At 39.8% G+C, this 27,990-nt stretch overlaps 1 pseudogene across 1 annotated transcript in view; it reads left to right on the plus strand.

Moving 5' to 3' along the window:
* The first annotated feature begins 2,783 nt into the window (after window positions 1-2,783).
* Window positions 2,784-27,990, plus strand: part of LOC308511838 (neurofilament light polypeptide-like) — a 1,188,981-nt pseudogene continuing 1,163,774 nt past the window's right edge. Inside the window, exon 1 of the transcript in view lies at window positions 2,784-2,842. The product of the transcript in view is annotated as a neurofilament light polypeptide-like (transcript). The remainder of the gene's footprint in view (window positions 2,843-27,990) is intronic.

Below are 27,990 nucleotides of genomic sequence, written 5' to 3' on the forward strand. Positions count from 1 at the left end.
GGAATTGCTCAACATAGGAGTTGCCATGATGTGCACTGGCCATTTAAAAATAAATGGCACCACAGACCTGGCACCGACAAACCTACACTTCCCCCAAGTGGGACACAGGCCCTGCCACTGCTCCAGAGCAACACCCCACCAAATCGCAGCCAATGCTGCCAAGACCCTATGGCACAAAATGCAGTCCACAGCCCAGCCCAGCCCAGCCAGGAAATGGTCACTGTGGGAGCCAGGTAATGAGATCACATAGCAATGCCTGGCTTCCTCTCCCTAGTGACTAGCCTCCTTGGAGTTTCTTCAGCCCAGGAACACGACTTGCTTTATAGCCAGGTGAAAACATTTTACACTTTAACCAAATGTCTGTGAAGCATTTTCCCATGTCTCGTCTCATTTGAGCCTCACAGAAGTCCTGGAGCAGGTAGATAAGAGACTTAGTGGAATACTATTTTCTTTTCATTAGCCGGAAAATGGAGATTTAGAAAGTTTAAAAACTTGACCCGACTGAAAAGAAGTAAGAAATGGTGGAACTTGAAAATGACTTCAGATTTTATCACTGCACAGAATACAGTCAAACACTGCTGCAGTTAAATATTTTACCCTTTGTTCTCCCTGCATGATCTACCATAATAATCTGCTCTGTGTTGATATTTACGGCTGTGTTTCTAACAATTACCTGAAAGAGAAGTTGGGGTGCTTCACTGGGCTGGAAAAAGTTTAGCTAAATCAGAAAGCACGTCTAATTAAGCAAGTTTATTCTATATATATAAAAAGCTAAGTTGACATGCACATACGCAATACATATAAAGCTCTCATTGGTGCCGATCACATGTGTGTGCTTCAATCTGTCATTGTCGATTGTGAATTTGGTTGACACTTCTATTATAGAAAAAGGGTGAATAGCAATATTAAAATATTTCTTCTAATTGATTTCCTTTCAATGTGCATGAGTCATGCACCAGGACACTAGTAAGTATATAAGTTTTTTGGTTTATCTTTTCTCATTCTCCCAACACCACATTGAGGTATGCAGTCTGTTCCATTCCTCCTGCTCCAGGTCTTATTTTGTTGACCAATTAATTTTGTTCATTAGAGTACACAAATAAGAGAGATCATGTGATATTTGTCTTTCTCCAATTTGCCTTATTTCACTTCACATAATATTTTCCAGGTCCATCCATGTTGTCCAAAGAGTAAGAGATCCCTCTTTTTTACAGCTGCATAGTATTCCATAGTGTAAATGTCCCATAGCTTTTTTATCCATTCATCTACTGATCTTGATTAAATTTTAATTTATTGTATAGATTCAGGACTGACACCTATTTGGGCTGCTCATTTAAAGATGGTGTAATCTATTAGCCATCTCCATAAATTTCTGCAGGTCAGGATTTCTCTATTTTCTCAAGATCCTATCATCGAATTGCTATCAATGAGCCCATTTTTGTATTAGCAACTCCTGCCATTAGCTTTGGCCTATAGAAATCACCCCCACTAAACTTCATAGCAATGCTGGTGTCCCTTTCATCTTTGCTTTAGTAAGTGATATATGCCCTGGGTCTCCAATGAGACAAAATTATCTGGTATGTTTTTCTGCTGTGCACAGTCTATGAAGTATGTCTACTTCTTTAAAACTTTTAACCCTTTTTTTGTGTCTTCCATGGTGATTCTGGAATTTCAACCCCACTCCTTATAAAGGAACTTTTTTGTTGTTTTTGTTTTCTGGTAGCCTTCCCAACAGCATTTACCCACAATATTCCAGGTTCCTTGCATGGATTTTAAATCTTGTAACATGGATAGGTATTCTCAAGCTGACGAACTATCCTTTATCCAAGTTTAGGTTCTACTCCTCTCATCCAGCACCCTCACAATCCAGTCTTGTGCATATTTCCTGGCCCCTGATTGTAATAATAACCTCTGAGTGCTGAGATATTTATATAAATCATGTAATCCTCACCGAAAAGTTTGCAAAATAGACATTATTTAACATTTTACATATATGAAGACACTGAGGTTTAAAAACGATTAAAATACTGGTACAGCTCACACCCTGAGTAAGTGATATGTTAATCTCATTTCAGAACTCATGTTTTCAATAGTGCTCTTCTCTGGTTCAGGAAATCAACTCATAAGTGGTAGATTTAGACAGAAGGGTGATTTCTTGACTCTGTAGGGTACTTTTCTAGTCATTGCATCATCACTTTAACCATCAAATTACTAAGATTTTAACCATGAAATTATGCCTTATTGAATGAATCTTTGTGCATACTCTGCTGTGAGATAAAAAATTTTACTAAATGGAAAAGTCCCTGGAGAATGTAATTACTAAAATTGAATATAATAACTATAACTGAAGTTTATACAGGAAAAGGTGTGTGGAAGAATATCTGTTAAATTGTTAACTGTGCCACCAGCCATAGCTTTTACCACAGATTTATCTCTCGGAACCTAGATCATTTCAAATTATGTCTATGAAAAAGCCAAAGTAGATCATCTGTTAAGGATTCATACAGTTGAATGGGACCAAAATCTATAATTTAAATATACAGAAGCCTCATTTTTATAAGCAGTAAAATACAAAGGTCAAAAACATAATTTATTCTTAACATTTTCTTCCAATATAATATATATATATGCATATATATATATACCCTAATATGCAAATAGACCCAATGGCAGAACAACTGAACAACTGAACAACCAAACAACTGGTCCTTATGATGTGTGCTGACCACCAGAGGGTGCACATGGAACATGGTGGGCATCAGCAGCAGTGGCAAGCACGGAACATGGCGAGCATTGTCCATGACAGGATGGTGGAGCAAGGGAGTGGGGACACCAGATCAAGGTGGGGCACCAGTTGCTGTCATCGGGGCAAGCCTCTGGTGGTTACTGAAAATTCACCGGGTACTCACACCTACTGCCAATGCCTTCACCTGCTGCTGGAGCTGGCACCGCTCACACCTGCTACCAGTGCCAGAGCAGCTGCTTGCATCTGCTGCCAGTGCCCAGCACCAGCCCCGATCACCCTGGAGAGCTTCTCCACCTCTCCCTGCTCCTTAGGGGTAATCGGGGCAGCAGCTGCCACTCGCATCTACTGACCATGCCAGACCTGCTCACACCCACTGCTGGCACTAGCCCCAATCGCTCTGCACAGTCAGCGGTATGAGTGGGGCTGGTGCCATCAGCACATGGGAGTGGTGGGAGCAGGGCTGCTGGCAGACAGGGGACCCAGGGCAATGGTGGGATGGGCCAGGCAGGGTTGTGGAGGATGGGCCGAGACCCGCCCCTGTATCAACCGCCGCCTCATGGCCCACAGTTCCTTTCAAGGTGCACGAATTCATGCCCTGGGTCCCTAGTTTACAATAAAATTATGTTAACACTTGTCACTTGTAGGCAAATAAAGTCATCTTATCTACCTATGCAACTTGAAACACTTATTTGACAAACTAGAGTTAGAAGCCTCATATACAACCAGTCTTTATAAACTTCATTCAATCACAGACAAAAGTGAAAGACTTGAAAGTCCACCTTAAGTGAGAAGACTCGAGAGGTCCTGTGTTACTAACTGAAATATTGTCATAGAGATATGCCTCTCAAAGCTTCCAAAATAACTATAGAAACACAAAAATATTCATGTGAGAGAACATTTATACTAAGCTTAATGTAATTAGCAATTGATGCAGCAGAAATGGAAAGGGGATGCCTTGAAAATATGTCATTTATTCTCATCATTCTGCATATCCAAAGTAAACCTTATCTTGAAATCAGTCTCAAAGTAAAAGGTGAATTTTAATCACATGCCAGAGTAGAAACTGACCTCAGCTAGGAATACATGCTTTCTGCCACTAATATGTTGTGTGACATTGGAAAAGTCACTTTCCCTTCTCAGGGCTTATTTTATACATCAGTAAAATGAAATGATCTCAAGAGCCCTTTCAAATTCTAAGAAAAGCTATGATAGCAAATAAATAATTTTGTTGGTTTTCATGATGTCTCTAAAGTGGCTGACTAAAATATTATCTTTTCATATGGTTGTTGTAGAGACCCTTTTTAAGGAGAGGTTCCTCAAATAAGTGACTATTATTCCACTTTCTCACAAGTGGGAGGAAGTTCAGAATATGCTAATTGAGCAAGCTGGAAATTCCAAAGATCTGCAAATGGAACAGGTGCAAATGTAACTGGTGATAATTGATGACTAATTATGCAAGCAATAACACACCCCAGGTTATGGGCTTGTCTGCCAATATATACACACCTTGAGTGTAAGTATATTAGCAGGTAAACATACACCCTGGAGGTTGTACTGTGCAGAGAAAATGCTTCTGAAAACACATGCTATTAAGTAGAGTATAAGATTCTAAAATATATTAGTACATAAAATAGTTCAACCACAAACAAGTCAACAGGCCTAGTTCCAAAGAAAATCCCCTTGCATATCCCACTTTAACAGCCCTCACTCAGCACTTATCATTCTGACCCTTATATTTACACCTGCTCAATCCAAAATAAGCCACTTGGAAAATAATTAAATGTGCTCATTTGCCTTTAAAAATAAACTGTAATAAACCGAAATAGCATTTACTGAGAATTCATAGAGTGATGCCTAGAAAACGTTTTCTCATAAAGGATCATGTGTCTAGTCTGCAGTAAATGGTTTCCTAGTCTCTTTATTCTCATGATGGACCACAGGCCCCAGGAATCTATAGATATAAAAGCTTATGTGACTGTTACGACTGAACAATCAGTCCCTATGAGATGCACTGACCACCAGGGGGCAGATGATCAATGCAGGAACTGCCCGCTGGTGGTCAGTGTGCTCCCACAGGGGGAGTGCCACCCAGCCAGAAGACAGCAGCAGCAGGGCGGGGATGAGCCCAAGTGGCGCTGCAACTGGCCCCAGTTCAGGCTCCTCCCTGGCCACCTGCTGCTTGATGCACTGCTACATCCCTCAGGGGATGTCCAACTGCCAATTTAGGCCTGATCCTCGAAGGCTAGGCTGGGATTGGGCCTAAACTGGCAGTTGGACATCCCCCGAGGGGTCCCATATTGCAAGAGAGCACAGGCCGACAGGGCTGAGGGACCCCACTCCAGTTCACGAATTTCATGTACCGGGCCTCTAGTTGATATATATAACAATGACAGCCAGAAAAACAATGCTGAGAAGAAAACTGAAGAAAATTATAAAAAGGAAAGATTAGTTTTGTTCTTTTTTTTTATTATTGTTGTTGTTTGTTTTTTGCATAGTAAGAATGTCACTTGGGTAGGTTTCAGAGAAGGGACACGTTTCCCAACTGAGTATTAAGTAAGAAATGGTCAAATATAGACTAATTGGGACCATGGTGCTCAAGATGCTCTGAAAGTTCCCATCTCGCTCAGAGTGAACACTCAATCCTTGTAATGGCTACAGCCATAGATATAGCCACCTGGTGCTTCCATTCTTCCCTACTGTTTTCCTCTCTCACTCTGTTCCAGAAGTACTGGCCTCCTTCCAGTTTGTGAAAATATTAGTAATACAGGTACGTCAGAGACTTTGAAGCTGTTGTTTCCTCTATCAGAACAGTCTTCCCTCAGATATCTACATGGTTTGATCCTTTACCCCCATCAATTCTTTGTTTCAATGAATATTCTCAATAAAAATTTCTCTGTCCATTCCACCATCCATGCAATATAAAATTGTAAACTGTTCCACATTCTCTACATATTTGCCTGCATTATTATTGCCCATATGAACTTCTAATATTTAATTTAGTTTTTAGTTATTATCTCTTTCTCCCTAATAGAATGTAAGTTCCAGGAAGGCATGAATTTTTCCTGTTTGGCTGTCTGGCATAAAACCAATATAGTTGAACAGTGTCTTGTATATTGCATTTGGTTAATAAAAATTTGTTGAATTAGCCCTAGCCAGTTTTGCTCAGTGGATAGAGCATCGGTCTTTTGTTGGGGTCCAACCCCAGCAGGTCCAGGGGTTCCCAAAGGTGTGGACGGAGTCAGGGAAGAAGAAATGACACAGAGACAGCGTTCAGTTGATCAGCATAGCGAGGTTCTCCCTTTATTCTTCTGTTACATCTGTATTTATACCATTTGATTTTAATCCTATCCATTCTATTCCAAAGGTTAGGATGTTTGTTATCTCCATTCCAAGGTCACTACTCTATTGTTCTGTTAATCTACAAGGAAGTAACTAAAGGAGATTATCCTAAGTAAAGATTATGTAGCTTAAATGTGATTGTTCCTAGTTAAAGTGATTAACTACCCACCTGGCACTTAGTTAAGGGGGTTTACTGATTCCATTCCTTAGTCCTGTTAATCCCTAACTCCAGGGAAAAATCCCCACCTGGGGAAACAACCTTTCTCTAAGAGGTGACCTTGGTGAAAACACATAGCGCTAAGAAGGGGAGCAAACATATTAAGAACAGTATGCCATATACCCCAGGTCCCTTGAAACATATGCTGTGCAGATGTTTCTTCCCTGCAACGGCTGTCAAGCAGCAAGGATGGACCGGCTTCCAGGAAATTCCCCCTTTTTTATTTTTTAAATGATAGCGCATGTAAATCAGCGGCCATCTCTCGGATTGGGTTGTTTAAGACTCGGAAGACCTGTTTGTGACTTTGCCAACAGGTCAGTCCAAGGTTTAACCCTATATCGGCTCCCCACCACCTTTGGCCCCAAGGGTCCTGGGTTCAATTCTGGTCAAGGGCACATACTTTGTTGCAGGCTCCTCCCTGGCTTGTGCCCTGGCCAGGGAGCATGCAAGAGGCAACCAATCGATGTGTTTTGCTCACATCGATATTTCTATATGTCTTTCCCTCTCTCTTCCACCTTCTCTAAAAATCAAAGGAAAAATATCCTCAGATGAAGATTTAAAAATTTTTGTTGAATTAATGAATAAAAAATATCGTCAAAGTTCTAGCACTAATAGAGGTTAAATGTTGAGACCTAGGCTTAGAATGTTGGTCAAGTAACTCAAATGTTTGTCAAAATCATTACATTCACAAGAACGTATAGAATTTTTTCTATACATATGAACATAAAGATGAAGCCAAATTTTCTAGCTATATAGCTATTCAACCTTGGCTTTCAATGTTCCAAGATTATACACCAGAGTTCAAAAAAGGCTTCATAAAGAACAAAAATTGTGGCATAGCATTCTCAGGGTGATAATTTCAGCTTAACCTCAGTGAAATATCTCCTTCCTATTTACCTATAATTTTATCAGGTTGTACAAAATGAAATGGATAATATTTGACAAATTTTTACTTAAACAATGTAACAATCACAAGATTTTACAAATGTTTAACCTTCATATGTTTTAAACTAATATTTTCCAAATGAGTTGAATCAATCATTTTGCTACCTTCAAAATGGAGTGCTCTTATTGGGAAGATTGTTCCAGTCACCTTGGAAGAAATTGTACTATTTCATGCCTAGCCATGGCTATTTTCAAATCTGGTTGCCTTCATCTTCCACACTGCTCCAATCAGATATATTCTGGAAGTATGCTAATTTCACTCAAAACACAAAGTAAAATCCATTGCTACTGACTAATTTCCTTAGAAAGTAGTTGAATTATTAAGGCTCCTTCTGGTATAGGTGATAGAAGCCCAATTCTAAATGAATTAGCTTAAGCAAAAATGGGACTTTATTGACTCATAAACTGAGAAATACATGAATTGAAATGATGAGTCTAGATGCTCAAATCCTTCTCTCTTACCACCTCTTTTTTTTTTTTTGCTTGGCTGCATTCTGCATAGAGGTACTCTACATGTGATGGCTAAGATGGCTACAGATAGCTTTAGTCTCACATTCTCCTTAATTAATGTATTTGAACGGTTTCTTTCTAATTTATTGGGGAAGATATTGGTGAGTTCTCTACTGGTCCAATATCAACTCCTGGGCCAAGACTGTATCCAAAGATGAAGTACAATAATTACACAGCCTGACTTATGTGTATTGGTAGGCATAAAAGTTTGTGGGATGTGTGCAGATCAATGTAATTGACAAATCTACCAAAAACTCAGGCAGTTGAGGGTGAGTAACTCAAAAGCAAGGTTTAATGCTTAACCAAAGAAAGGATAGAAATATGTACAGAGAATATAATCATCATTACCATCATCATCATCATTATCATCATCATTACCATCACAAGTCCATTTTTGTGTATCTATTTGGCAGATGAATTCAAAGAATCTTACTGAAACGGACCAGGTGCATACTTCAGGCCTAAGTAAGATAATTATCAAAAACTCATCTTTGTTTCTAGGATTTAGATTTGCACTGTGACTGTTTACCGACCCTGAAAGTGTCCTCATTAATCCTAGGGACATGGGTTGGTTTTGCAGAAGGAAGAGATTTTTGGTGTTAGGCAAGTAAAATCAATGTGGGAGGCATTTAGCCCCTCCTGTACTGATAGATATTGTTTCTCATTAAAAATAATAATAATTAGAAAGATGAAACTATGGAATTCTAGGAAAACAAAACATTACCAAGAATCAAGTAAACTCTAGAACAGTGATGGTGAACCTTTTGCGCTCGGCGTGTCAGCATTTTGAAAAACCCTAACTTAACTCTGGTGCCGTGTCACATATAGATTTTTTTTGATATTTACAACCATAGTAAAACACTGACTTATATTTTTGATATTTATTTTATATATTTAAATGCCATTTACAAAGAAAAATCAACCAAAAAAATGAGTTCGCATGTCACCTGTGACACGCGTGTCATAGGTTCACCATCACTGTTCTAGAAGGTAGTCTATAATGGGTTTAAAATAAAATGTGCTAATATCACTGGGGAACAATTTGAACCAATAATGCTAAATTTCCTGGAGGGCTTAAGGGATAAAATTATACAAGAAGTAAAACTACTTAAAATTCATGTCATTGATAGACAATATAATGATGATCTTAGGTGGAAAGTCATGTGCAGAAAACACTTGAGTTAGCCTAGAGGTTCCCCACACAGCTGGAGAGCTTTGTTTGCTTGTTTGTTTCATTATCCTTAATCCTAGGACTCATCCCAAACCAGATGTTCTTAAATTTTGATGTAAATTAAAATAATTAATGAGAAGTGAGTTCTGTCTCATGATACAGGGGTTTTCTAAACTTGGAAAGAATAATCAGATTCAGGGAGGCTTTTAAGTATGACAAGCACAGTTAGTAGTAACAGTAGCAGCAGTAATGGTATTACATGAACCGTCATCATTGGTTTTGTCTGATATTATTGTCAAATTTTTCTACATCAAGTCTATTATATAGCATACTAGAGGCCCAGTGCACAAAAATTTGTGCACTCAGGAGGGAAAGGGGGTCCCTCAGCCCGGCCTGTCCCCTCTCGCAGTCTGGGACCCCTTGGGAGATAACGCCCTGCTGGCATAGGCCTGCTCCCGGGTGGCAGAGGGCAGGCCCAATACCTAGGTGCAGCCCCTGGTCAGGCTCAGAGCAGGGCCGATTGGGGAGTTGGGGCACCGCCCCCTGTCATGCACAGAGCAGGGCAGATTGGGAGGTTGCGATGCCACCCTCAGTCATGCTCAGGGTAGGGCCGATTGGGGGGTTGGGGCACTGCTCCCTGTCACACTCAAGGCAGGGTCAATAGGGAGGTTGTGGCGCCACCCCCTGTCACGCACAGAGCAGGGCCGATCAGGAGGTTGGGGCACTGCCCCCTGTCATGCACAGAGCAGGGCCCATCAGGGGGGTTGGGGCTCCTTACCCTGTCATGCACAGAGCAGGGTCGATCAGGGGGTTGGGGAGCTCCCCCCGTCACGCACAGAGCAGGGCCCATCAGGGGTTGGGGCGCTGCCACTGTCACACTCAAGGCAGGGCCGATGGGGAGGTATGGCTCTACCCCGTCACACACAGAGAAGGGCCCATGGGGGGCGGGGAGTGCCGCACCCTGTCACACACAGAGCCGCAGGGCAATCAGGGGGTTGGGGAGCTCCCCCCTATCAGGCACAGAGCAGGGCTGATCAGGAGGTTGGGGCACCTTCCCCAGTCCGGAACAGAGCAGGGCAGATAGGGAAGTTGTGGCCCCACCCCCTATCACACACAGAGCCGCAGGGCGATCAGAGGGTTTATGTACTGCCCCCTGTCACGCTGATCCCGGTGCCGGGAGGCCTCTGGGCTCCGCTGATCCAGGTGCTGGGAGGCATATTACCCTTTTACTATATAGGATAGAGGCCTGGTGCACGAGTGGGGGCCAGCTTGTTTGCCCTGAAGGGTGTCCTGGATCAGGGTGGGGGTCCCCACTGGGATGCCTGGCCAGTCTGGGTGAGGGGCTGAGGGCTGTTTGCAGCTGGTCACACACCCTTCAGGGTGGAGGTCCCCACTGGGGTGCCTGGCCAGCCTGGGTGAGGGGATGATGGCTGTTTGCAGCTGGTCACACACCCTTCAAGGTGGAGGTCCCCAGTGGGGTGCCTGGCCAGTCTGGGTGAGGGGATGATGGCTGTTTGCAGCTGGTCACACACCCTTCAGGGTGGGGGTCCCCACTGGGGTGCCTGTCCAGTCTGGGTGAGGGGCTGAGGGCCGTTTTCAGGCTGGTGGGTGACGGAAGCTCCCAACCGCTCCTTTCTTTCTTTTTTTTTTTTTATTCTGGGCCAGCTTTAGCTCTGAGGCTCCAGCTCTTAGGGCTCCGCTCCTGAAAGCAGGTATCTGGTTTGTTTCAGTTCTATAATTGAAACTCTGTATCAACTCCAGCTCTGAGATCCCGGCTTGCTGAAAGCTGGTTTCTGGGGTTTTTTTTAGCTTCTATATTTGTTACAATGTTTCTTAAACTGCAGGCTCAGAGGGCGGCAAGGCAAGAGGGGAACTTTGGAGTCTTCCGTCACTGAAGCAAGCAAGCCTCATGTTAGTTTCAAGCTGCCTGGCTGCCGGCCGCCATCTTGGCTGGCAGTTAATTTGCATATCTCGCTGATTAGCCAATGGGAAGGGTAGCGGTCGTACGCCAATTACCATGTTTCTCTTTTATTAGATAGGATAGACATTGCCACAGAGACAAGCCCAGGAAATTCTAGTTTGAAGTTCCTTAATATTAAGAAAGAATATATTTTCTTTTCTTTTTATTATTTGACAAAATTTGTATGACAGGGAAGAGCTATTTGTTGATAAAAATACAATTACTGTGTAATCCTGCCATGGATAATTTAGAGATAATTACACCTACTGAAAGGCAGCACAGGTGGTTGTTGTTTTTTCCACAATAATGTTCCATTTCATTTCAACAAGCAATTGGCAATTGCCTCTGCAAGGTTCTACTCCATAGTAAATGACAATCAGAAATGCGAAAGCATTGGCACCAGATTTCATATTCCACAACAGAACAAGAATAATCTTATTATTTAATTTGAAGTGAAGTCCTTTCCATGTTCTTTATTTGATGTATTTTCTTTTCTGTCAGAGACTTGTAAGTAGGTTGTAATGGGAAAAACCCACTTGGATGCTAACATATTGCCATAAATAAAACAATCAACAGTGTGCTATCTTTTATCATAGAGGATGCTATTCTAATTCCAGGTAGTGACAAGAAACAATTGCTACTATATCAACTGTGACTGTTTCAAACCTTAAAGTAACTTCTGGGAAACTTGAATGTGCATTTTTTTTCCTTCCAAGAGAGGTACGTTATGAACTTCTCTGACCAGTTTATTTGACCTAAAACTCAACTGGGTTTAGTGATGCCCCCAAAGAAAGACTATTAAGGCATAAGGACCATTTTCATCTTTATGGGAGTGAAACAGTATGATAAATCTTGTATTTATGACAAATTTCTTCCTGGAGCAATTCACTACCTCACTTCTCACTAGTGCAGGATACTTCTGGCATAAAGCTGACAAAGGGGCTGAATAAGGAATGTACTAAGGTGTTCATTTATACAGAGTTAATGAAGGTTTAGTCCCAGGATGATAAATATGAACAAATAGAAGCTATATCAAATTTTGGATAGACAGGCTAAGTGAATAGTCAGCTTAAAGGGAGAGTAGTGGGGATAAGTTAGATACTGAGGAGTATCTAAGAGGAAAAAAATGCTTGAGGAAGATGACCAGAGACAGAGCACATAACTCCTTATGCCTAGGAGGAGTTACTGCAGTTATTTGTTCATTGGGCTTGTAGGCCTCAGGCACTGGAAAGAGGAAGCCATTGATGGCACTGCTCTGGCAACCTTTCTACATTAATTATCCCAATTCAGTATTCTTCAAAAGATATTTATTAAGTACCCTGAGATACTCACCAGTGTGCTGCATTAGCCCCACAGCTTTCCAGCAGAATGGTTTATGGAAGAGAAAGTGGTCACTTTCATTGTCCTTGTCCTCCTGTAGTTGGTTAGGAAAGGCCACCAGAGCTCTGTGCTAATGATAATTCTGATACTATATCTGAGATCAACAGGAATGTCTGTCACACCTTTTTTATAGTTTATCGGGAAGGATTAAATGAGATAACCTACCTAAAGAGTTCAGCATCAGGCCTGACACAGAGAAAACTATGTGGATCAGATGTATTTCAGTATAAATTATTGCAAAACTCAAATCAAACATATTTCAAGAATAAAGAAAACTGACTGGTTCATTAACTGAAAAGCTCAGAGGTTATATATGCTTCCAATTTTGAACCAAATGTTCATTAGTAGCTCTATTTCTTTACAATTATGTCAGTTCTGCTCTCCTACCTGTGCCAGATCCTTCCGCAGACTGGTTATAAAATGGCTCCAGCAATTCCAGGATTCACATCAGTTGCTCATCCCAGCAGCCTATATTAGAGTGAGCTTCTGTAGAACAAATGGGGAACAGATGTTGGACTTTTAACTACAAAAATAAAAAAGATACACTATTATACAAGAAAGGTATACTATTATACAAGTTGAGTGACTAGTGGCTTCTGTGCTACCAGTTTACTAAATCTTGTTTTGTCTATTTAGCATTACATTTGTGAAACTTATATTTTAATAAACAAGTCAAAACTAGTCATAGAATAAATTAACTGACCAATGAGTTTTAATAGCAAGGCTGATTGCTTCACATAAATCTAACTTTGTCCAACACAATCTACATAGAAGAAGAATGATTAAAACCAGTTACATATCACCAGGTTTCTAGCTATGTGCCTGATCTTGTTAGAGGAAGACATTAGAATTTGTCTACCCCCTGCCAACGCTGATTCCACTGTTTTCCTGGCTCATTTCATAGGTCATTTTTCTTTCTCTGGCCCTAAAACTAGATGTAATTCACTCCCTATCTAGGGTCAGTAGAGAGCCTACAGGTAGCCTTAGTACTGGTTCTATCCAATCTAGTTAGTACACACTAGTTACCACATATTCTATTCAGATCCAGAAATACCCTGAGATACTCACCAGGATGTGAAGAATACAATAATATAGATATAACCAAGGTCTTGAAAGAATACAGTAGAAGTAACTTTCCTTGCCTGAAGTAGTCAGACAAGTTCCCTAGCGAAAGTAGGCTTTGAGCTCAGTCTTTGGGTTCAGAAGTTGTGAATGGGCCAACAGCTAAAGAAACATGATCCTATGATAAACTAACAAATGTGTTACCAAATCCAGCAAAAAAATGTTTGAAAAACTTGAGATTTCTTACTTCTACCAACTGAAGTATGTGAATTCTACAAGCTAGATTTTTACATAACAACCGTATTTTAATTAAAAACATACAGAGCACTATCAGTCATTTATATTTTAGTGATTTTTTTCTATCAGAGTGCTTCACTGTTAATTCTCAATAGGTATGCCTTGCTTTAAAAACTGGGAATTGGATTTCAGCTCATTATTACAAGAGTTTTCTTTACCCTGTGATTAAAGTGTTGTGATTAAACTAGAAATACGTAAATGCCTGGAAACTGTATAAAAGTGTTTGAAAACACTTGGAAATCACTGATCAACATCAGGAAACAGTGTATAACAGTGTTTGACAAAACTTGGGGATCACTGTTAAAGAGCAGTACACTGTAGAACAATGTTTGACAGCACTTGGAATTCACCTCTAAATGACTGGAAACTGCCTACATTGAAGTTCTAACCCCCAAAGTGAAGGTATTAAGAGGTGGGGCCTCTGGGAGATAGCAGCTTTAGATAAGGACATGAAGGTGGGGCCCTCAAGATGGTATTAATGCCTTTATAGATAGAATAAGAAAGGGGAACAGAGATCACTTTCTTTTCTTTCTTCCTTTTTTTTTTTTAATTTCAGAGAGGAAGGGAGAGAGAGAGAGAAAAAAACACACACACACAACAATAATAGGAGAATCATTGATTGGCTGCTTCCTGCACCCCCTACTGGGGATGGAGCCTGCAATGTGGGCATGTGCCCATGACCATAATCAAACCTGGGACCCTTCAGTCTGCAAGCTGATGCTTTATCCACTGAGTCAAACCAGTGACGGCAGAGCTCACTTTCTACACTCTCCCCACCCCCTGCCTTGTGAGTACACAGTGAGAAGGCAGCAGTCTTCAAACCAGAAAATGGGCTCTCAGTAGAAACCAAATCTGCTGGCACCTTGATCTTGAAATTCCCAGCCCCCAGAACCCTGAGAAACAAAATCCTGTTGTTTAAGACACCCAGTCTATGGTATTTAGTTATGGCAGCCCAAGCTGACTAAGACAGCTGTACAACTGGCAATTTCATATGAGATGCAGATGCCTGTATGTTTGTGCATATATGTATGTCTGCTTGCAGAAGATGTCTCATTTTGCAATGAATTTTACAGAAAGTTATATAACTACAAAATAGTATATGATGGTTAAAATTGCCTATAATTGCACATAGTATGGACGGTTTTGCTATAATCAAATGTAATCTAATCATCAGGGGAGGTCCAATGTTATTTAATCTAAGGAAGCAGTTTTTATTTTTTACTTATGGTTCTTTTTTATTGAGTTCACAGAGAGGAAGGGAGAGGGAGAGAGAGAGAGATACATCAAGGATGAGAGAGTATCATTGATTGCTTGCTTCCTGCACACCCCCTACTGGGGATCAAGCGGCAACCCAAGCATGTGCCTTGATTGGGAATTGAACCATGACCTCCTGGTTCATGGGTCTATGCTCAACTACTGAGCAACACTAGCTGGACCAGTTTTTATGTTTAAAATCACTGAATATTTTTCTCTAACCACAATTCATTTGGAGCTCCAATATTAAAGTGGAGTCCTTCTACCCTAAACCCCACTTTACACATGAGGAAACTAAGTACCAAAGAGGATGAGATTTGCACAGCCAGTAACTAGCAAAGCCCAGTCATAAAGCCAGTTCAGTATATTATAACATGTAGATTTTAATCCCACTTCTATCACTAATTAGCCATACTACTTAAGCAAGCCATTTAAACTACCTGAGCCTAAGTATTCAATATTTGCAAAATGAGGATAATAAGATACCTACTTTATAATGTCTATTTGTAAGGATTACATAACGTACTATATGTGAGAATTCCCATTAAACTAAAATGTGCTGTGTAGGTATTATTTATCATCATCATCATCACCATTTCCTGATACCAAACACAATGTTTTTGACTCCATATATGTAGCTTTTAACTTTATTTTAGCAGTAGTGTCATTCATTCAAACGTAATCTTCCATAGAATTACATGAAATAAACCAGATGAAAATGGAACTGTTCTGATTGAAGTGGGGATAGGACTCAGGTACCTTTCCCTTTGCCATATCCTCGGGAGATCTGGAAGGGTTCAGCAAAACCTAGAGGATATAGGAAACACACTTAGAAAATAGTGTGACCCTATATCTTTTTTTTTTTTTTACAGATGGACAATGTATTCCCCTCTCTCCATATCTTATCTCAGATCTTCTGAAATATAAGTAGGTAAGGATTTTATTTCTACCTCTAAAAATCAGCAGAACTAACTGAGACATTCTCAGGTGGAATAGGTCAAACTGCACAGAACAATGTTAGCAAGATAATTAGGTCTATGTAGGTTGAATCATCAATACTCAGATCCCCGCCCCCCCAAAAAAATACACACACCAGCCTTGTTAGTCAATTTATACCTACATGCCCCATGAGATCTGGCATATACCATTCAAATATACCAGTAGCACAAACAGCTGCAATAAACCTTGTATCGCTTGACCAGAAAGGTGCAATGCAAATCAAGGAATACTGTTATCACCACTGATGTTCTTCTGATAGTCATTATCTCATTTAATCCTCAAACTGACCTTGTGAGGAAACTAGAACTTCCATTTTAGAGATGATGCATCAAAGCCTCAGAGAAGTTAAATGACTTTCAAGCAAGGCAGCCTAGATTCAAAATTAGCTCTATCAGATATCAAACCTTTTGTTCTGCTGAATCCCAAAGCCACAGGAAAATTCACGATTCATTCACCCAGCAAGAATTATCCATTGTCACTATGTTTGAGGCACCATATAAAAATGAAAAAAAATAATTTAGATTACACTCTGAAAAAATTCCAGAGTAATGGAAATAATACACAGGCATGCTTATACATAATCTGAAGTTTCTAGATCGACTGAGAAAAGTATTTTTAGACATATGGTAGTAATAATTTACTTGAGTCACACTTTTTTTTTTAATCTCCATTCTCAAAAGTCATATGTTTTGAGAACAGTGTCTTTGTAATACAGCTTGATATCTGATATTGAGATCCCTCCTACTTTGTTCTTCTTTCTCAGGATTGTTGCAGCTATTTGGGGTCTTTTTTTATTCCAGATGAATTTTAGAGAGTTCACTGTAGGTCTGTGAAATATGCTGTTGGTATTTTAATGGGGAGTGCATTGAATCTGTAGATTGCTTTGGGTAGTATGGACATTTTGATGATGTTGATTCTACCAATCCATGAACACAGTATGTTCCTCCATCTGTTTATGTCTTCCTCTATCTCTTTTTTCAGTGTCCTGTAGTTTTCCAAGTACAGGTCTTTTACCTCCTTAGTTAAGTTTATTCCTAGGTATCTTAATTTTTTTGGTGTGATAGTAAAAGGGATTTTTTAAATCTCTCTCTCTGTAAGTTCACTATTGGTTTATAAAAATTCCATAGATTTCTTGGCATTAATTTTGTATCCTGCTACATTGCTGAATTCATTTATTAAGTCTAATAATTTTTTGATGGAGTCTTTAGGGTTTTCTATGTACAGTATCATGTCATCTGTGAATAATGACAGTTTTACATCTTCTTTTCCAATTTAGATATCTTTTATTTCTAATTCTTGTCTAATTGCTATCGCTAGCACTTCCAGTACTATGTCAAATAGGAGTGGTGAAAGTGGGCATCCCTGTCTTATTCCTGTTCTTAGGTGAAATGGTTTTAGTTTTTGCCCATTGAGTATGATGTTGGCAGTAGGTTTGTCATATAAGGCTTTTATTATGTTGAGGTATGATCCCTCTATTCTGATTTTGCTGAAGGTTTTTATCAAGAAAGGGTTCTGAATTTTGTCAAATGCTTCTTCTGCATCAATTGATATGACTATGTGGTTTTTATCTCTCAATTTGTTTATGTGATGTATCACAATTATTGATTTGCAGATATTGTACCATCCTTGCATCCCCAGGATAAATCCTACTTGGTCATGGTGTATGATCTTTCTTATATAATGCTGGATCCAATTTTCTAGAATTTTGTTGAGAATTTTGGCATCTATGTAGATGAGGGATATTGGCCTATAATTCTCTTTCACTGTCTTGTCTTTACCTGGTTTTGGGATTAGGGTAATGCTGGCTTCATAGAATGAGGTGGAAGTGTTCCTTCCTCTTGGATTTTTTGTAGTAGTCTAAGGAGGATAGGTTTTAGTTCTTCCTTGAATGTTTGGTAAAACCCCCCTGTGAAGCCATCTGGCCCTAGGCTTTTGTTTGCTGGAAGCTTTTTGATGATGCTTCCATTTCCTCCATAGTTATCAGCCTATTGAGATTTTTAGATTCTTCCTAACTGAGTTTTGGAAAGTTGTATTTTTCTAGGAATATGTCCATTTCCTATAGGTTGTCTAGTTTGTTGGAATAGAGGTGTTCATAGTATTTTTTTTAACAATCCTTTGTATTTCTGTGGGGTCTGTTGTTTTTTCACCTCTTTCATTCCTGATTTTGTTTATTTGGGTTTTCTCTCTTTGCTTCTTGTTGAGCCTGGCTAGAGGTTCATCAATCTTCTGTATCCTTTCAAAGAACCAGCTCTTTGTTACATTGTTCAAAACTGCCTGGTACTGGCACAAGAACAGACATATAGACCAATGGACTAGACTAGGGAACCCAGAAATCGACCCAAACCACTATGCTCAACTAACATTTAATAAAGGAGGCAAGAACATACAACGGAATCAACACAGCCTCTTTTATAAATGGTGTTGAGAAAATTGGACAGACACATGCAAAAATGAAACTAGACCACCAACTTACACCATATATAAAAATAAACTCAAAATTGGTAAAGGATTTAAACATAAGATGAGAAACCATAAAAATACTAGAGGAATCCACAGGTAGCAAAACCTCAGACGTATGCCGAATCAATATCTGCACCAATACAGCTCCTAGGGCAATGGAAACTAAAGAGAAAATAAACAAATGGGACTACATCAAAATAAAAAGCTTCTGTACAGTAAAAGAAACCATCAACAAAACAACAAGAAAGCCCACTGCATGGGAGAACATATTTGCCAATGTTATCTCTGAGAAGGGTTTAATCTCCAACATTTACAGGGAACTCATACAACTTAACAAAAGGAAGATAAACAAATCAACAAATGAAATTAACTTAATTATATATATTGTGCATAGATGTATGCATATATAAACATAATCAATCTTGACATGTTCAATAATATAGCTTGTAGAACTTTTGATAAATGATAGATAGAGGTTGATTGAAAAAATATGTTAGGTAGGAAGTTAGACATGAGTGGCTGTGGTGGGGCCTGCCCTGGAGACTGAACAGGGTTTCTACCAACATTGCCTTCAGATTACTGCTCTATGGGCAGCCCAGCAGACTTCCAGCAGGCAGGTTCAGAGTCTGCTGGTTCTTGGCACAAGCTCAGAGGAAAGCAACATGATGTGCAATCTCACTAGGTTCCTAGATTAATTATAATGAAATTAGAAATTTGGTTTTGACCTCGACCCTGAGGATTTTTCTGTATGCATTATGCCCAGAAGAAAGATAGTTTCTGTCAATCATCTACTGAGAAAATTCCTGTGTTAAACCCAGGAGTTTGGGCCCATGCTCTCTCTCTCTCTTTCTCTCTATCTCTCTCTCCCTACAAGGAGCACACCCATGCTATTCCTTTTCCCTTCCCCCACAGGCATGTTTCCCCCAACCTCTAAGGGACCCCATGAGACTTGCAACCAGGGAAGAAATGAGCAGTTGCAGATCGTCCTGGGCTAACCCCTGGACCTGTCCCCAAAGCTCCCTTTTCTCTGACTTCCCAGTGAGCTAAAGCAGTCTGGCCAATCTCTCTCAATCTCTCTCTTTTTCTCTCTCCCCCCACTGGCCCACTCCTCATCTTCAATATACCTTCATAAACCCCATTTTGTTTTACTTTCATTTTCATTGACCTTAAAACCTTTTCTGCATGATGAAAATAACCCAGGTCCCAATCAGTAACCAAATTGGTAACATATGTAATACATAATTGCCTTAAAATGGACATGAGTCTATTAGTTCAGTGCTGAGGACACAATGCTAAACACTGGACTTATGCTAAAAGAAATTGGAGTATCAGGGTCTGGATCTGCCCTTTCCTCTAACTCTATATCCCCCACCTTATCAAAGTATCTTGCTTACCATTCCCATAAAGTCCCTTTCAGTTTATACATGGGGGGCTACAAGTGGTCATGTTCTAGGAATTGGTTTCAGGTCTAGCAAACTATATTCCTCCATTCTGAAAGTCTCTCCCCTTTTCAATATGTACACATTGAAGGAAATAAGGAAATAGACATCAAAAAGAAAGAAAACTAACACATAAATTTCACCAAAGATAAATTTCACCCTTCACTGAAAGATAAACACTTAATAAAATAACTAGAGTCCTGGTGCATGACATTCATGCACTGGGAAGGGGGCGGGGGGGCTCAGCCCAGCCTGTGCCCTCTCACAATCTGGAACCCCTTGGATGCTGACTGACTTCCGGCTTAGGCCAGCTCCCCGAGGGGTCCTTAGCGCTGCCATGGAGGTGGGAGAGGCTCCAGCCACTGCTGCTGCACTCACCAGCCATGAGCTCGGCTTCGAGCTGAGTGGTGCTTCCCCTGTGGGAGTGCACTGAGCACCAGGGGGCAGCTCCTGCATTGGGCTTCTGCCCCCTGGTGGTCAGTGTGCATCATAGTGGCCGGTCGTCTACTGTTCAGTCGATTTGCATATTAGGGTCTTATTATATAGGATAATACGTAAGTATCCCAATATTTCAAATATTTTTCATGTAACTACATATATATATATATATATATATATATATATATATATATATAATCCTTTAGCCCACATTGCTGAATTTCTAGAGATTTTTAAAATGTTTCTATTATTAAGAATGACATTGTGGTGAACATATTTTTACCTATGCCTTATCATGAATATTCTATTAAGCAATTAGTATCAATTCCGAGAAATTAAGTCAAAAGCTAACTATTTCAAAATTAAAATATTTTTGATGTATAATTTGTAATGCTCCTCCAGAAACACGATGAATTTATGTGCTCATCAATAGAGAATGGGAGAATACTTTCCTTGCCCTCCAAGAAATACTTGGTGCCATTATTTTTATTATTTGCCAATATGATAGTTGTGATTGTTATGTAACAATAACCCTGAAATATGAAGAGCCATTTGATCTATAGAGGTGAATCTTCTATTAGAAATTTTTTCTGACTTATGACTTTGACATTATCTTTTGTTCTCTTCATCAGAAATACCAATTATGAGGATATTGGATTACCTTTGTTTACTTTCCATATCTACCATTTGATAATTATCATAAATTGTATACCTTTACCATTAGAAAGAAGTCCTTGGAAATTTTTGACCTTCAGGGTAGTCTGCAGCAAGTATGTGTTCTTTCTTGGCATCTTCCTTCATCCTAGCTAAAATGTTGTTTCTCTTAGCAATTCCTGTTTATATCTTTTTATGTATGGAGTGATCCCTAACAGCTGTTTCCATATTTTACCAAAGATAAAGATTTCTCCTTGGCTTTGAGGTGGTTTCAAAAATAAGAATCTCAGCTTGTTAAAAGCAGAACTTTTACCTCAGCTATTAATTGCAGTCATACCTTGATTCTCGAATGTTTCCCATCTCAAACCGGTTTTTGAGCAAGTTGTTCATGGAAAAAATGTGTCCATTTCCTAACAAAAATTCATTTCTGGACTTGAAAACCCTTTATGCTGATACATCAGCATGACAAAAAACATTTCTCAGGCCACAAACAAATGAGAGAATGTGAGTCAGTTAACCGTACTGTGAATATTTTCTTTTGGTTTTGTTGCTGGTGAAATGGATGATAAGCACAATTTTAAAATGTAAAGAGGCCATCAAGTGTACTGATATTGCTAAGGGTATGAAAGTGCTCACAAAACAATGATCACAGGCAATTGAAGAGGTAGAAAAACTGTTGCTGATTTGGATAAAGGAAAAGCAGTTAGCAGGCGACAGTATTTCAGAGGCAGTGATATGGAAAAAACGAAGATGCTACACCCTTGAAATGAGTGCTGAAAGTGATTGTTTAAGACTAGTAGGGGTTGGTTCAACACATTTAAGAAAAGAAATGTTTTTTTATAGATTAAACAGTATATTAGACATGTACTGTATATAGGAAAAGTTAAAACAGAATTATTTAGGGTTATGGAGCAGATTAATTCAACTTACATTATTTCTAATGGGGGGGGCGGGGTGGATGATTCAGTTTTTGAACAAATTGCTTGACAAACAACCTTCTGGAATGAGTTAAGTTCGAGAACTGAGGTTCCACTGTATTTATAAACCCATGATACGTATAAATATCAATAACAGCTATCCACATTTGGTTAGGATAATTTTTCTTTTATCCTTTTAATACCATTGTGATTTAACCTGCTTATTAAATAACTTGAAAGGAGCAAAGGGAAAGTCAAATATTATAGGCATTCATTTGTGCAGCTTTGCTAGGAAGTTGCAGTTTAGCATTCCCCAGGTCTATTCCCCACAGATACCTGGAGGAAGGGACATGTGCCCACTAAAGTCTAGGGAAGGTACTTGACAGGCAGTGACATCTGGGAACAGGTCATTGGCCAGAGTAGGCATGGCCACTGCAAGCATGAGAAGATTTGAGATACTTAAGCTCCTAAACAAAGGGGTTTGCTCTCTTAACTCTCTTGCTTGCTCATGTTTGACTCCTGGCTTGTGGGACTCTCACACTCCTGAATTTGGCCACAGGGCCTTGTGGATTCCACATATTGGACTGATAGACTGCAACGAGCTTAATGCTGTACCGGACCCAGCTCCACCATTGAATGGAAACTTTGGACACTGGTTTTGCTTCTAGCTCTGCTGAATCCCCAGCTGCACCTCTTCCAGGACTGGGTTAAAGAAAATGGGACTTTGGAAACCCAGGAATATATTTCCACACAAATAAATCTTTCTACCACATCTCATCAACCACAAAAGAAAAACTGTCCTTCTATTTCTCAATGCCATCTTGTCACTTAGTAGATAATGTCTATTTCTCAGAATTCTGGAATTTTTATCACCTGTCATTCTAATTTGAGTTCAAATCTTTTTCATCTTAAGCATGAAATCTAAATAGAGGTTTAAAAGGAAGTAATATTAGAAACAGATAACTTATCTACAATTCAAGAATTATCAAGCTGGTTTGACAGACAAAGCTGAACTTTATCTAAATATCAGCTGAGTATTTGCCATCCAGTTATTGTTAAACATTTTCCATTTATACTCTAAGTAGAAATTTGGGATACAGAGATACTGCTCTTGCCACCATCTTCTCCTGCTTTCCCATGTGCTCAACAGAGCAACTTAAAATTTCTGAACAAACTGTGCTTCCCTGGTGCTTTAGTTACATTCTTCCCTCGGTTGGAATGCTCATAGCACATACTTCATACTGCATGTTTTATCTTACTAACTTTTACTAATTATTCAAGTCACCTCAGGTGCCATACCCTCCGTAAAGCCAATTTTTATCCCAAACTCTAGGTATGGCCAGGTGTACCTAGAGCACCTAGAGCATCACCCAATCACCATCCCAGATTAAATATGTCTCTATCTGAATTGGTATTCACCACTTGATCATGAGTTCCTTTAGTTCTATATTCCCAGCAACTCAAGTAAAGTATGGCTCTAAGAAAGAACTCAGAAAATATTGAGTAAATGAATGAATGAGAAGAAAGCACCATGAGCATAGGTAAATAGAAAAGTCGCAGTACATTGTTTTATTTCATATTCACAATATCTGTGCAGGACAATATCATCGATACAATTTTACAAATAGGTAAATTTGTCCTAAGATATCAAGCTAATTTTCTAATGGACTTTACTTAGTAAGTAGAAAAAGCCCTATTTCTGTTATTTCCTTCCTCCCTTCCTTTCTTGTAGATTTATCTCAGTTTATGCTATTATGTAGACAAGGGTGATAATACCAAGAAGACAAATGTTCAAGGATGCTGAATGTTAATGGTTCTGGTGTTTGACACTTGTCTTTTTGAAAAGATAACTAATTCCTTTTAAGAAAAGAAAGTCTGGGCTGGAGTGGAGGCTAAAGTAAGTGATTCTGGTAAAGAGGGCAGTGATGATCAAACCAAAAAGGAGTGTAGTGGAGTAGTGGCATGACATGTGCTTTGGAGTCAAGACATTCATGAGTTCATATCCTCATATTATTATTATTTGTTTAGACAAACTTGGGTTAGGCTTTTAAAGTTCCTTTGCTTCAGGATTCTCATTGTAAAATTAACAAGTACAATCTATCTGAAATGTTTTGACGATGAAATGAGATAATGAATGAAAGGGTCTAATGCCACAGTGAATACATAAGAAATGCTCAGCCAATAATAGGCCTGCTTTAAACTTTCAGTTATGGGGGTAACAATTTATAAAGCATTTGAATATATCCATCGGGGTGAATTTAATCTAAATGGGAAATTAAAAAAAAAGAAGCTCCTTGCTGGTGTTTTTCATGGACAGAGAAAAAGAGAGAAAAATCTAGCCAAGACGCTAAAATAGCCCAAAGAAAAAGAAAAAAAGAGAAATATATAAGGTGAAGTTATGACATTTTATGTCCTTTTTTTTTTCTTTTGAAAACTGAGGTCATCATTAAGGTTTGTCAAGAATGATACCACTGTAATGAGTGGGAAATGATATTTGGGTGTTTGGAATAAATTTAAATTACTTTCTAAAAACAAGTTGAATATTGGTGTTTTAGAATAATAATACCCATACCCAGGCCCATCCTATTAAATGCTGATTTAATTGGTATGGGGTAAAGCCTGTGCATCAGTATTTTTTAAAATAAAACTTTATTGTTCAGATTATTACAGTTGTTCCTCTTCCCCCCCCCCCAGCTCCCCTCCACCCGGTTTGCACCCCACCCCATGCCCTTACCACCCCCGCCACTGTCCTCATCCATAGGTGTAAGATTTTTGTCCAATCTCTTCCCGCACCCCTCACACCCCTTCTCTCCCGAGAATTCTCAGTCCACTCCCTTTGTATGCCCCTGATTCTACTATATTCACCAGTTTATTCTGTTCATCAGATTTTTTTATTCACTTGATTTTTAGATTCACTTGTTGATAGATATGTATTTGTTGTCACTTTGATGTTCATAGTTTTTATCTTTACCTTTTTCTTTTTCTTTCTCTTCTTAAAGAATACCCTTCAGCATTTCATATAATACTGGTTTGGTGATGATGAACTCCTTTAGGTTTTTCTTATCTGTGAAGCTCTTTATCTGACCTTCAATTCTAAATGATAGCTTTGCTGGGTAGAGTAATCTTGGTTGTAGGTTCTTGCTATTTATCACTTTGAATATGTCTTGCCACTCTCTTCTGGCCTGCATAGTTTTTGTTGAGAAATCAGCTGGAAGTCATATGGGTACTCCCTTGTAGGTAACTAACTGTTTTTCTTTTGCTGCTTTTAAGATTCTCTCTTTGTCTTTTGCCCTTGGCATTTTAATTTTGATGTGTCTTAGTGTGGTCCTCTTTGGATTCCTCTTGTCTGGGGTTCTCTGCGCTTCCTGAGCTTGTAAGTCTATTTCTTTCACCAGGTAGGGGAAGTTTTCTGTCATTATTTTTTCGAATAGGTTTTCAATATCTTGCTCTCTCTCTTCTTCTGGCACCCCTGTAATTCGGATGTTGGTATGCTTGAAGTAGACCCAGAGGCTCCTTACACTATCTTCATATTTTTGGATTCTTTTTTTCTTTTTGCTTTTCTTTTTTCTTTTTGTGGTTGGGTGTTTTTTGCTTCTTCATATTTCAAATCTTTGACTTGATTCTTAGGATCCTCTAATCTGCTCTTGGATCTCTGTATATTATTCTTTATTTCAGTCAGTGCATGCTTAATTTCTAATTGGTCCTTTTTCATATCCTTGAGGATCTCACTAAATTTCTTGGAGGTTTCTAGAAGATTCTTGAATAACCTTATAACTGTGGTTTTGAACTCTATATCTAGTAGTTTGCTTTCCTTCATTTCTTTCATTTGTGACATGTTTCTTTGTCTCTGCATTTTGGCTGCTTCCCTGTGTTGATAGAGTGGCTTTGTGTGCTAGGTGTCCTATAGGGCCCAGTGGCTCAGCCTCCCTAATTACCTGAGGTGGACACTCTTGGTGCACTCCTTTATGGTCTGTGTGCACAGTTTTGTTGTACTTAAGCCTTTATTGCTGTTGGTATCACTGGGAGGAATTGACCTCCAGGCCAATTGGCTGTGTGGACCAGCTGTGTCTACAGTGGGAGAACTGCTGTGCTGGAGACATCCTTACATGGCAGTACTTGCTTCAGTGGGGCTTTGGTGCTCACTGAGTCTGCCCCTTGAGTGTGTCACTTATGGATGTGAAGAGTTGTAATCTGGTATGGTCTCACACTGATCACTGGGTATACTGGCTCTTGGATCTCCAAGGAGGTGCAAAGTCAGCCACTGCCTGAGACCACCCAGTAGGAGCTATAGAGAGATCTTCAGATTCCTCCTCTTTGTTTGGGGTTTGGAAGTGCCCAGATGAGGCCCAGTGTGAAGCAAGGCAGGATGTTGCTGCTGGACCTTGGGCCTCCTTTTGCAAGTTTTGGAGCTCTCTGACCCAGCTACAGTTTGTTAGGTTTTAGGCTGCAAAAAGACAGGCCATTCATATACAAAAGTCGCTGTGCATAGCTTGGGTGGGGTTGTAAATTGGGTGGGGTGGGTTCTCAGGGAATCACCAGGGTGGAGCAAACAGCAATGGCTGCCAGTCAGCCCTGCAACTGGGGAGGTCCCCGGGTTTTTCTGTCCCGCAGTCCCGTACAGGAACAATGATCACTGCGAGCACCTCTGAGAGAAAGCTGCCCTCATGTTCCGGCCCAATGCCAGACAGTCCAGTTTCTCCCCGTATGAGTCTGGGTCCCCAGAGTCTCACTTAGAACTGGAGTTCAGAGCAATTGGGAGCTTGTATCCCACCCCTGATTGAAGAAAACTATAGCACACCCAGTTGCCAGCCCATTTTGTGCGCGCCTCCACACCTCCGCACCTCCACACCTCCTGCCAGTCTCAATGCACTTTTTTCTTTCCTTCTAGTTGTAGAACTTTCACTCAGCCAGTTTTTCCGTGGTTCTGGATGATATTTGTTTTGCCTTTTAGTTGTAGTTTTGGGTGGTTGTGAGAGGCAGCAAGTACAGGTGTTTATCTATGCTGCCATCTTGGTTGTCTCCATCAGTATTTTTTAAATATATTTTATTGATTTCAGAGAGGAAGGGAGAGCAAGAGAGAGATAGAAACATCAATGATGAGAGAGAATCATTGATCGGCTGCCTCCTACACGCCCTCTACTGGGCATCAAGCCTGCAACCCAGGTATGTGCCCTTGACCAGAATTAAACAGGAGACCCTTCAGTCTGGAGGCCAACGCTCTACCCATTGAGCCAAACCAGCTAGGGCTGTGCATCAGTATTTTTCACAAGCTCCCAGGATATTCTAATGTACAGCCAGAAGTGAGAACAAGTCCTCTAGTTTACCTTGGGCATCACCAAGGATAGGTAGCTATGATGTGAAATCTATCTGTACCTTTGGTGCTAATACTTGACAATTATTTCTCAACTAGGCAGAGTAGTTTAACCTCTCCTACCTCTCTGCTGAGGAAGGCAATTCCCTGCCAGTGACTATCATTACTCTACTGGGCATGATGAACTCTACCACTGCTATAACAAGCTTGGAATATCCTGTCAATGCCTCAATTAGAAAGCCACATTTGTAAAACTGTCTGTGTTTGTGGTGGAGAGTTAATGTTTGTTTAGTTGGGGCAATGAATCAAGGAGTGTATCAATAACAGCTGTGACTCTTTGGGACTTCATATTTCCAGCATGGAAGCAGTGACAAGTAGAAACCAGCACAGATGGGTGGACTCTTGCAACTGCCATTAGATATTTTGAAGGGGAAATTTCAAGTCAATCATTAGGGTGTGGGTAAATTAGAATTTGAATGTTTGGTTTAATGAGATTGATTTTTTTTTTTTAGAGCAGAGTTCAACAAACATCTTTATAAAGGTATAGTAGATCATAAACATTTTAGACTTCGTGGGCTATAGGCAAATTTTTGTTTACAAAAACAAGGACTTGGCTATATAGTAGGTCCCCTTATCCGTGGGGAATATGCTCCAAGACCCCCAGTGGATGTTTGAAACCATAGTACCAAATATTATGTATACTATTTTTTCTTATATACACACATACATTTAATGGTTTCTTTTTGGCATGTCTGACTTGCCAGCATCACTGCTCTTGTGCTTTGGGTCATTATGAAGTAAAATAATGCTTACGTGAACATAAGCACTGTGATATCATGACAGTCGATCAGATAACCAACATGGCTACTAAGTCACTAGCAAGCAGAATCA

Source organism: Myotis nattereri (assembly GCF_964212035.1).
Source record: "Myotis nattereri genome assembly, chromosome: X".
NCBI lineage: Eukaryota > Metazoa > Chordata > Mammalia > Chiroptera > Vespertilionidae > Myotis > Myotis nattereri.